Source organism: Sus scrofa, chromosome 18 (assembly GCF_000003025.6).
Source record: "Sus scrofa isolate TJ Tabasco breed Duroc chromosome 18, Sscrofa11.1, whole genome shotgun sequence".
Lineage (NCBI taxonomy): Eukaryota > Metazoa > Chordata > Mammalia > Artiodactyla > Suidae > Sus > Sus scrofa.
This window is the reverse complement of record NC_010460.4, coordinates 34,153,095-34,165,705: the sequence shown is the minus strand read 5'-3', so window position 1 is coordinate 34,165,705 and position 12,611 is coordinate 34,153,095. Positions and strand designations below refer to the sequence as shown.

Below are 12,611 nucleotides of genomic sequence, written 5' to 3'. Positions count from 1 at the left end.
ACCAAGCAGTCACCAGGCTACAAAGCAGCATTTTATTTCCCTGCTGGCTTCCAAACCTTTTCGTAAATCATTCTTCAGTCCAGAACCCCAGAACCCAGGAAGGGTAAAGCAGAGGGATTCGACTATTGAAATCCCACCTTGAAACTCCCTTATCCAAAAGCCCTTAGCAACAGACAAAAATAAAATTTTCACTAAGTTTTTCTGCCTCTTTTATTTTTCATGTTTCTCTTCCTCTGCCTGACCCTCCTGAAGTCCTCTCCCCTTCTACCATCACATGTTCAAATCCATGAATTTCATATGTCGTCTTCTCAAGGGAGTCTTCCCTGATATGCCCAGTTAGATTTAAGTATCACTGCCCTCATCTATCCTCTCACAGGCTTTATTTATATCTCTATTAAGCCCTTTGGTATAATTAGTTATTTAAATATATCTCCTCTAGTAAATCAGAGGTGGCTAAATTCGGCCTTGTATCCCTGGCCTTGAACACATGGTCAAGATCAGTCCCTGCTTCCAGTTACACCTCATCTCTCCTTCCCCTCAACTCCCTCCGCACTGTGTTGGGCTGCTACTGGGCCCAGGAGCACTCCATCAGCACCATCCCTTTTTTTTTTTTTTTGAAGAAAGAAACAGACCCAGAAGGATTTTGTTTCATGGATAAACAACCTGAACTCATCTGATGGCCCAGACAGGAAGAACTAAAGGAACAATCTTTTGACCCATCAGCCAATCACTGCTCCATTTGGCCTGGAGCTATGGAAATCCATACATCATCAGGCTCACAGGAAGATCCAGAGACAGTAAAAATGAGTCATGAGTCAACAGAGCTGAAGCCAAAAAGACAGCCAGCAGCTGGGGCTGTCCCCTTGAATTTTATCAACAGTACTCCACACACATTTTCAACCTGGAGAAAGTAAGTTAGGAAGTGTACAGATTGTGCTTACCAAGTACTGAGTATCTAACTTGATTAATAATGGCAAAGCACCTTATAAAGTACATCACAGAACATGAAGTACTTCCAAATATTCCATTTTATACTTACGGAAATGAAGTCTTAAATAAATTGTGTTCTGTAAGGCCTCATACATCAACAAATATTACATAAATGCCTTTCATCAGCAATGCACTGGGACTGAAGCAGCCCTGCCCTTGTGGAACTTTTTCTAATGTGGAAGACATAAAAAACAAAATAAATAAAATGTAAAATACGCCAAGTGGTGCTAATGGGAAAATAAGGCAGAGTGAAAAGGAGGCCCTTTTGATGGCCAAAGAAGGCCTCAGTGACAAGATGATATTTGAGCAGAGACCTGAACGGGGAAGCACAGAACCAGGCGGGTGGTGTTAGTCTGAACTGTAACCCAAATCTTGGATTTCCACTGATTATTATAGCTCTTTAACATACAGCAATTTACTTCTACGAGAGGAAGATGTCAACGTTCAGGAAAATAGCAGAAGCAGCAGAGCCCTGTCGTTAGCTTTCTAGGCACATCGTGAAAGCGGCTCAGAAGATCCTAAACAAGGCACAGAGCACCATCCCATGTTCGAGTGGGTCCCTGGTCGCACACTCAGCGACTCCGGAAAGATGCTGAGTGGCAATTTCCATCGACAGAAGTCACAGTACCACTCCAAACAGTACAATGTTAAAGGTGTAACAGGAGCATGTTTGATCTTTTTATTGCTGTTTTGAAAAGCTAGTGTCCTAAGTGGTTTATTATAGTTCCGATCATACCAAAGTCATTTGACTCTACTGAGTTACTGGACTGACCCAAGACAGAAAATAAGCTGAAATAAGAAGGAGGGAAAAGTATAAAAATTGGTCCCATACCCCAGTCACCATCTTCATCCAGTAGTTATTCCCTACCAATCACAAGGGAAAGCTGATTCAGAAGTTGGGGGTAGGGGACAGTGGTAAAAGGAGCAGACAACCCAACAACTGTTGCGTACAATTACTAAATACCCTGAAGTCACCACCTCTACAACAAGTCTTCCATGCATTAAGTTAGGTCTCCATGAGACTGCCCATTCCTTCGCCTAATTTGCTCTAGTCCTTCGTATCACTTCTGGTTCAGGGGCTGATATTCATTCACTTAACAAACATGAGCTGAAGACCTATCATAAACCAAATCCTTTGAGTGGTTAACTGTTCTACCACAGTATCTGCATTGTGCACAAATGCACACCAATTATATAGAAAGGCCCCGTGTAACTTTCATTTGGGGATATTTCTACACATGTCAATTATTTAAATTCAAGTATGAATGTACATGCACGTGTGTGAGTTTGTATCAGGGAGAGGGGCAGAAAAAAAGAGGGCGAACAAGAAAAGAAGCAACTAAAGTTACATTAGATGAGAATAGAAGAAATCATAAAAGACACATGAGAAAATGCAAAGGTATTTAAAGAAAAATAACGAAGTGAGACTTCAGTCACTTCTCTTCCCTGTACAAACATATTCACTGTTCATCAACTGCTTTGCCCACATCCTCTGGGCTCCCTGTGTTCCTTAGGTTATATATAATCCAGATCTACCTTTAAAGCTGCTTGCAAAAATATCTACCCCATAAACTTTTAGCTGACAAGTAATTATATTTTATCCTCCAAGAGAAAAGTAGGCATAAAACCATCTCAAGAAAAAAGACAAGAACTAATACCCTTGCTTCACAAAAGAGGCAAAAGAGAGATTTAACCAAGATAACACCTTCAGCTTGTATCTTACCATCTATTAATTTTAAATTTGGTTTTTCTTTTTACATCACAAAGCATTTATTCAAAAATAGCAGAAGAAGCCCTATACCCATTTGTTGTCCTGCAAAAAGAGAAGAAAATACTACTATTTGTATTTCTTCTTCAAACACTCTTATAAGAATAAAAGAACTGTTTTTAGAAATGATGAGGTTCCTGCAGATAACATTTACCCACAGGATTGGAGGCTTTTTTGTGACATAAAGTGCAGAGCACTCTGAGGATGGTTACAGATGCAATGGCACAGAAAAGGCTTTTAACTTTGGCTCATTTCCTCTGACCACCATGCCTCCATTCTAAATTATAACCTCTCAAAGCTACAGATCCTTTAAAACTAGCTTTTAAACCACCTTCCCTTGGTATCATCATGAAACAAGAACACTTTGTTACTTGAAAATAAAAGCACAAAATTATTGGACTCAATAACTGTTCTCATTATTGCAAACCAATAAACAAGGCTCAACAAAAATTGTTTTTGCTAACAGCCATTGCTTATTGAGATGCCAAGAAATAAATCCAAAGGAAACTGAAGAAGGATCTGCCTTTACAATATAGACCGTTTCTTATTAAGAAACTCTTTAATATCAGATATGGCTAGCACATATACCAGTGCTATTATTATCATCCAGAATAGAATCTTAAGCTAAGAACTAAAATCCTGTCATTCACACCTTAGAATAATAATTAAAAAAAAACTAACAATAAACTATACTCAATATCTTGTAATAAACTATAATGAAAAAGAATCTGAAAATTACATTCACACACACGTTTAAGTAAATCACTTTGCTGTGCAATTGAAACTAACACGACACTTTAAATTAAATATACTTCAATAAAAAAACTAAAATATTAGAGAATTCTTTTTTTAACTTGGTTAAATTTTTGATATAACCCATAACAAATACTGCCTGCTCAGCATAATCACTTTTAGAGACCCGGTAACACTTTATACCCAAAGGAAAATAAAAGGCCTGGAAAATACAAGAAGCAGCAGGGGGGGGGGTCCCTTTCCCTGATTTGAAGCAGAGGAATTAGCTGGCATGGCCAAAAAAGCCAAGACCAAGTATATAACCAGGCTGGTTGGAGACAGCAGGGCCACACCAAGGAGGTGGCCAATCAATAACAGCTTCTTTACATACAGGGGGAACTGAGCAAGTAAGTAAACCTGTCGAGGATAATGAGAGCCAGAGTTTTTAACATTCAAGAAACGACAAGTATAGGAGTTCCCATCGTGGCTTAGCAAAAACGGTTCTGACTAGCATCCATGAGGACAAGGGTCCCTCGCCTCGCTCAATGGGTTAAGGATCTGGTGTTGCCCTGAGCTGTGGTATACAGGTCACAGACGCGGCTTGGGTCTGGCGTTGTTATGGCTGGGTGTAGACCAGCAGCTGCAGATCTGATTCGACCCCTACCCTGGGAATCTCCATATACCACAGGTGCAGCCCTAAAAAGACCAAAAAAAAAAAATAAGAAGAAAGAAAGAAAAGAAAAGAAATAAACTACAAGTATTAAAAAGGGGAAAAGACAAATCGTGTTTGGGATTGGAACTGGAGATATCTTTGTGATCATTTTTAAGATCAACCTATAGATATATACATACATACTTACACAGAGATTTGTGTATCCTAATAACTTTAAGGCTGGGACAGGAAAAGTATAAAATAAACCTGGACCACGTTTTAACATAATAAATAGAGAATACAAGACCAGTCCTGTGATAATTCTGCTCAAAATACATCATCTGAACTTGTTCATAAGGAAACACCAGATAAACCTACTTAATTCAGTTGTATTTTTCAAAAAGGTCCAGATCAAAGACTAAGGAACAAAGTCTAGTTGAAGCCGACCGAAGGGCCAGACATAACAGATACAAGGCACATCCTGGATTTTGGACTTAGGAAGAACATCACTGGGGTGACTGGGGAGCTATGAATGGGATTTATGATAGAGATGGTGATGATATACCAAGAGGAATTTCCTATTTTGATGGTTATATTAAAGTTATGTGGGAGGAGTTCCCTTCGTGGCTCAGCGGTTAACGAACCTGACTAGGATCCATGAGGTTGCAGGTTCAATCCCTCGCCTTGCTCAGTGGGTTGAGGATCCGGCATTGCCGTGAGTGATGATGTAGGTCACAGACAAGGCTCAGATTTCCTGTTGCTGTGGCTGTGGTGTAGACCAGCAGCCATAGTTCGGATTCAACCCCTAGCCTGGGAACTTCCACATCCCATGGGGTGGCCCTAAAAAGGAAAAATAAATAAATAAAAGCTTTAAAAACTAAAGTTATGTGGGAGAAGGTCCTTGTCTTTAGGAAATACTGGAATACTAAGGGAGTGCTGGAGCGTCATGTCTGCAGCTTCTATTCTCAAGCCAAAAAAAAAAAAAAATTCAAAATAATATGTGAGAGGAAAGGGACAGAGATAAGAGGGAGAAGATAGAGAAAATATGATGAGACAATTATAACCAAATGTTAAGAGGAGGGGAATCAGAGTGAAGAACATATGTGAGTTCTTTATCCTATTCTTGGACTGTTTAAGTGTGAAATCATTGTAAAATACAAAGTTTAAAAAAAAGAAATGTTTGGTCACAAATGTTCATACACTATTAAGAAAAACCATAACTTTCTTTGAAAAGCCACAATCTGTTATGACTTTATAAAGGAAAAAAAAAAAGTATGCTACAGCTATAGACAAAAGATTGCCTACATAATTCTAAAAGTGCTCAAACAAAATAAGGACATTAAAAGGGTTTCCATTAGCAATACGTCTAAAAAAATCAACTGTCCATTCTTCTGCGATACTTGGCTGATTAAAGGTGATATATTTTCTGAGCACTACAAATATCTTCAGGATAAAACTGCAGAACAGCCCTGATGGTCATGAACTAGGACGGCCTGTGTAGATAAAGACATGTGTCACCTACTTCCTCTTCAAGGACAAGCTCGTGGGAGTGTGGTCAGTTGACAAGTCTCCAGATTGACACCTGCCTCAGCTGCAGAGAGGGAACAGGCAGCCCCATCCTGGGGGTTCCACATCCTTCCACAGAGCAGGGGTGACCCTAGACAAAGCCGAGGGAAGTAGGGCCTCCAGAAGCCCCACTAACCTCACCCCTCCCCACCACCCCTGCATGCAGCTCTATCAGCCTTGCACAGGAATTTGGCTTCTTCCTCAGCCCAATCCTCTGTGTTCCCCTTCCTTTCACAGTGGTTGAGCCGTGACATAATGCCTTGCATCCCCATTCCATCTCCATGATTGCTTCTGGGGAACCCAACCTACAACAGGCCTCTCCCTTTGGTATTCGTCAAAACATAGCTTGATGTGGGCACATTTTACAGTTGCGTCCTATGAGCACGTAACATTACTTCTGACTCACAAGATAGCTGTGAATTGTCTTAAGGTGAATTCTGCCTCTAACTCCCATCACTCTCCTTCTCATGCTGTGTGACAGAAAAATTGTACTTTCCCCTTTTCATGTTAGCCAAATATAAAAGATAATCATTGTTTAAACAACAAATTTCCTCTTACGGTCCATTAGCTCCTGCGGCTTGCTCCTGTAGTGAAATTGAAATATAACAAAATGATTTCCATGGCAATAGATAATAATCTAGTAAATGTGAATTCTGACTTAGCAACAGAACAAAATAAGAGGAGATTATGGGACTGCAGCGGGACTAAATTTCAATTTCTGTGTGCATTTTTAGTATCCCATTTTGAAACAAAGAAAACACAAATTCATATACATAGAACTATGAAGAGTAAAATTGTAATTATAGGGTAAGTCTAAAAAAACAGATTTCAATCATCAATTTGTATCATCACTCCCTACCATTACTACAAAATGCATTCAACTTTCAAAAAAATTTTTTTTACTTACAAATTTGAGACTTCTTACAACTTTTATTTGCAACTCTATTATCTACTACAATTTCAGTTCCAATTACTAATCTAATTCATTATGTTCACTTGTACTAATAATTATAAGTATGGCTTATGGTTAATATGTAAATCAAAGATTCTCAAAGGACTACAGAATTTGAGAAAGCATAGAAATAAAAAAGCCTGGAGAGTTTGAGCATCAGACAGTAGCAGATCTCTCGCCTGATACCCAGTTAGTGGACGCTTTCCATTCCCCCGTGAAACACGCAGACGGATGCCTTTGGGCGGCCAATCTCTACCATGCATCTGCTTTTCTACCCCAACCCAGAGCTGTAACTCAAGGTGGTTATTTTGTTTCCACACTTGTTAGCAATTGTTCTTGTTGCTGTAATTGTGTAATTTAATTAAATCGTTCATAAGCTGATCAAATCAAAGTGCAAAAGGGGTAAAACACCTGTATCTAAGAAAAATAAGTACTATGTGCTGTGAAGATTTAATAAAGATGAATCAATAAAAATATAAACATATTAGGTCTGAGCAAGGCTAGACTCTGGACAATTAGGGGGAAAAAATCATTCAAATCTAGAAGGATTCTACACTCGGAATGCTCTGTGTCTTAAATCTCTTCTTTTTAATAAATCAAAGTAATAAATTGTAGATAACACATTATGTATGTGCTTCACACAAGAATGATTATGCTAAACTCCAATTTTTTTTCTTTTTTTTTGCTTTTTTAGGGCTGCAGGTGTCGCATATGGAATTTCCCATGCTAGGATTCAAATCAGAGCTGCAGCTGCCGGCCTGCACCACAGCCACAGCAATGCCAGATCCGAGCTGCATCTATGACCTATACCACAGTTCAGGGCAATGCCAGATCCTCAATCCCCTGAGCAAGGCCAGGGGTCAAGTCCGCATCCTCATGGACATTAGACAGATTCATTTCCACAGAGCCACAACAAGAACTCCAAAAATTCAAACTTTTTAAAGACTTTCAGTCCTGTGACAAAAACTGGCAAATACATAAAATAGTGAGATAAGAACAGGAGTTCAAGGAAGCCAAGACAGGATTCATTAGTACACAGCAATACAACCACGCCTCTCTTTCATTTGCCTCCCCTCTCTAGGTGGGATTGCTGCCCTCTGTTTTTAAGGATGATGTTTAGTCCTGCCCCCTCGTCTCTGACCTACAGCAGGCACTGCTTCCATCGCAGGCTCATTTTTCCTGGTTGACAGTGAAGGCTCAGTAAATGTTCTTTCCCTGCTTGCTTCAGTGTCCTTGCCTTGCTTTGCATATATGGATTCTTCATCATGAACCTGATTTCACTTGTGTCCAGCCTATCACATCTGCAAACTGTATTTTCTCTTTGGACACCTGCTACCCAAGGTGGGATTCAAACAAGTATTTATTTCTTGGCCCCACAGTCACATGAGCCATTACTCACTTGAACACATTTCCAATCCTGTGAGCACTCTTGCCAAAGGATGTATTGGCTAGCCACAAAAAAAAGGTTACCTGGACCAGTGGAGCCTCTTTTTCTTCTTTGAGCCACATTTTAATGGTCAATATTCCCTGCCTATGGGAAATGTACAAGAGCCACCATAACTAGAATTTTCTGCCATGGGCCTAGTATTTGTAGATTTAGATCAGAAAGCATCTGGTTTGACTACTACTACAAATAGTCTGCTGGCTTATCTTCCTTGCTACCATTCACTGCATTTCCCATCAACCTGGTATTTCCTCACCTGCCTCGAATTTTTTGGCCTTTAACTTGATGCTTTTCCTATTTTGCTTTACCAGATTTTACTCACACCACTTCTGACATCAAATAAGAAGCGTCTTTCTTCCTGATGCCAATCAATTCTAACACTTACTGAGTGTGCTACAATTCCATGCAATTCTGACACTAAGTTTCTGGGGTTAGCGTCAGACTCCCTACAAGATGTTCTCACTTCAAATGTCAGTCACAAGCAACAGGCCCCCAGGCTACCCACACTTCTGTCCAATGTGGAGACAGAGTCGGGAGGTTCCCGCAATTGATTCTTCCCACCAGAGTCAACAGTTCACCAGGATAGCGCCTTTAACACTGGAAAACACTTTCCACTCTACTACCAGGGCACTATAATGGATAAAAATGAAGAGCCAGGTGAAGAGGTGCATAGCGTGAGGTCCGAAAGGGTCCTGAGCATGAGACATTACATGCTCTTGGAGTTGAGGTGTGCCACTCTCCTAGCACATGGGTGTGTTTGCCAACTCTGAAGTTCTCTGAGCCCTGTCATTTAGGGGGTTTATGGAGTTTTCATTACTTAGGCAAAATTGATTAAAGCATTGGCCATCAGTGACCTCCTCAATCTCCCATCTCTCTCCCCTAGCCGAGGTTGTAAGGTGCAGCTCAAAGGGGTTGCAGTTCTGGTGACCGGCCATCCCCAAGAGTTACCTAAAAGCCTGTCAAGTGTTGCCTCCTTAGAACAAAAGATGTTCATATCACTCTTATCACACAGAAGGTTCCAAGAGTTTTAGGAGCTCTGTGCTAGAACTTGAAGACAAAGACCAAACATCTCTCTCTAGCACCACATTAATACGTTAACTCCTCCTTCCTTCCCCCACTTTTCCATAGACTACTTTACAAGCAAGAGCCCCTGACTGTGACCCACACTCTTTAACCGCTCCTCTCACATTAACTCTAGTGGGAAACTTCCCCCATTTCTCCTTCCCTTCCCTCTTTCATCCAAGTTTGTACCAGATAACAGGCAAGATTTTGAATATCACACATTTTCAATTAGACTTAAGTCTGTTGTCTGCTCCACTCAGACTATTTGCTGTGTGTAAACACTACATACTAGGAGGAGCTTTTTAATTTTGCTCATGACCTTTTATGTAGGAAAGAATTGCTTACAGGTTCAACGTCTCTAAAAAGACCATTTCTCTGAGAAGAATGTATTTCTCTAAGTTCTTTTTCTGTTTTACATTTAAAGCCCTCCCAGGAGTTCCCTGGTGGTGCAGTGAGTTAAGGATCCAGCATTGTCACGCTGTGGCTTCTGCTGCTGCTGTGGCACAGATCTGATCCCTGCCCGGGGAACTTCCACATGGCTGAGTGTGGTCAAAAGAAAAACAATAAAACAAATAAAGCCTCATCACCATTCCCACTGCCAAGGGTACAACTTTGTGATCTAATGTTTAAAACTAAGAGAAATTAAAGCTTAGCTTTTGCCAAACATAAACAAGTAGCCCTACCTGAAGACAGGCAGTCCCCCCAAGAATGTTTTTCTCTGATTCTTTGTTCATGTAAATGAGTTCTATATACACATCCTTTTCCCAAAAAGAAAAGGACCCAAAAGATAGCCAAGGGCCCAAGTAGTAGAATAGACCACTAAACTTCATTCTGAATTGAATCATGCATTGTTTTTTAATTGCCATGATCTCCCATTTTCAACATCTTCTCCTCTCAGTGACAATGACCTTGTTAAAAACTGACCTTCAAGATAAGAAAAAGCAACTGATTGGTCTGCTAGTCCACTTTCCCATCCACCAACCAACATATTTCATTTATTAGGATACAATTTTTAAAATATTCTATCATCTCTGGAATCAGGATTTATCCTATAGTCAATGATGACATAGTTTAAGTGACAGTACTTTCTTCTTAGTGGTATATAAAATAAAGATATGTCTTAAATTTGATAAAATATAGTGAGTTCCTCTCCCAACAGCCTCTGGTTGATCACCAGAGATAACTCTTGTAAAGCACTTAGCATTGGATATGTCATATAGGAAGTACTCGATAAATCTTATTTGCTGTGGTTGTCATCATCATTTTTCTAAACAAGTAATAGGAAATTCAGAAATAAAGATAGATTAAGTTAGAATTCTGATGCATCGTCCTTAATTCAGCTTTTTCTTGGAGTGCCTTTGTTTTTGTCCTCATTTTCTAAACTTTGCATTTTTCTCCATGTGTGAGACCAGTAAAAATCTGATGCAATTGCTAAAGGTTGTGCAAAAATGACCTGGCTCAGAAGATTCAAGCCCAACAGATTGGGATCTTTTCCTATAAAAGGACTTCAATATCCTTCGAGATCCTGTAAGACCCTGTTACTAGCTACCAAATCAAAAGACTATTTGGATAATAGACTATTAAAAAAACCTCACTGGATAATAGAATGTAAGACAATTCCACAGTTTGGAGTCTTTGAAAATGCCTCTAATGCTTTTCTTTTTTAACTTAAACTACCAACTCATAATTTCAGATGATTTAAGTTATTTTTATTCCACATCAGTCTCCTACCCTCTGCCATTTTTTTTCAGTCTTCGTACACAATAGCCTAAAATGCTTTCCTAGTTCAATTAAAGAGAATTCTATTAAATTTAAAAAAAAAATGTAGCCCACTTCCAGGGTGGTGGCGCAGCAGCACAGGAGAGGTGGGCTTTGAAGAGTGTTGAGTTGGAGGAGACCTCGGGCAGCAGGCAGCTGGGGCTTCTCCCCTCCCGAGGTGCCCGAGCCCACGTTTCTGGAGAACCTGCTGCAGTATGGACTCTTCCTGGGGGCCATCTTCCAGCTCCTCTGTGTGCTGGCCATCACTGTGCCCATGCCCAAGGCCCATGAGGCAGAGGCAGAACCATCTGAGCCCAGAAGTGCAGAGGTGACGAGGAAGCCTAAGGCCGCTGCTCCTTCTGCAAACAAGAGGCCCAAGGAGGTGGCCAAGAAGAGGCGGTAGGAGAGGCGGCCTGCGGAGCCCGGTGGGGGTGGTCCCCCCGCCCCGCCCTGGGCCCAAAGTCCTGTTCCCTCACTTTGTCCCAGGCTCAGGATCTGAGGTGGCTGGGATGCCCTCTGACCACAGAGAGCTGGACACTCATGACAGTCCCCAGGCTCCAGCTGGGCAGGCTTCCACTTCCTTCTGCTTCCCCGATAGTTTAGAGCCAGGGGGACTGAAACACCCTGTGAGCAGAGACTGCCTCGGAAGTCTCTCCAGAAGCCGGGGCAGCTGACAGTTGCATTTTCTTACTTTATCCCCATGTCCTGCCTTGCAGATTTACACTACATCTCAGAGTCATTACCTGATGCTGACAAGCTCTGCCCTCTCCCATCCTCTGTGTCCCGCAGATCAGATCTCCTGCTCATCAGTCACCTTTGTCTCCGCTTGTGCACATGAAGCCAGGACAGGTGTCCCCTGTTTGTTTAAGTCAAGACTCTTAAAGCCACTGCAGCACTAGTGGTCCTACTGGTACAACAGCCAGTCTGGAAGATGCCTGGCATGAGGGCCAGCAGATGGCAGGGACTTGGCTGAAGGAATGTGCATTCTTGGGCTCAACTTCCTGAGCCTCTAAAATGGGGGGCTTGTCAATCTCAGACACGACCTCTTTTCAACCCATCACAGCACATTCGAAGTATTCCTTTTGGCTTCCATCTGTACCCCCTCCCAATCCCCTCCCCAGTTCTTCAAACCCTGACCAGTGAGGAAGTGAACATCAATAAACAGCCCCGCATGCTGGGAAAAAAAAAAACAAAAAACAAAAAAACTGTAGCCCAATTTTGTTTGCCTAATCACACATTACTACTTGCAGTCATTTTGACTTTATACTGTATCATACAGTCATTTCGGCAAAGTCATTTTACTTCCCATTAATGAATGTACTAGTATAAGAAATACCCACATTTTAAAAGATGCTCAGCATCAGTCATTATTGGAGAAATGCAAATCAAAATCATGATGAGGTGGTTTCTCACATCAATCATAATGACCACTATTAAAAATCTACAAACTATAAATGCTGGCGAGGGTGGGGAGAAAAGGGAACCCTCCTACACTGTTGGTGGGAATGTAAATTGGTGAAGCCACTATGGAAAACAGTATGGAGGGTCCTTAGAAACCTAAACCTGTTTAACATATGACCCTAAACCTGTTTAACATACGACCCAGCAATTCCACTCCTAGGCCTAGACTCTGAAAAGATGAAAAATCTAATTTGAAATGATACACGCACCCCTATGTTCACAGCAA

General features: G+C 41.0%; 1 protein-coding gene and 1 pseudogene across 5 annotated transcripts in view; one reads left to right on the top strand and one right to left on the bottom strand.

Annotated features, from left to right (window-relative positions):
- Positions 1-12,611, bottom strand: part of IMMP2L (inner mitochondrial membrane peptidase subunit 2) — a 923,412-nt gene that overhangs the window by 764,547 nt on the left and 146,254 nt on the right. The window lies entirely within an intron of this gene.
- Positions 1,535-11,327, top strand: LOC102167474 (annotated as a pseudogene).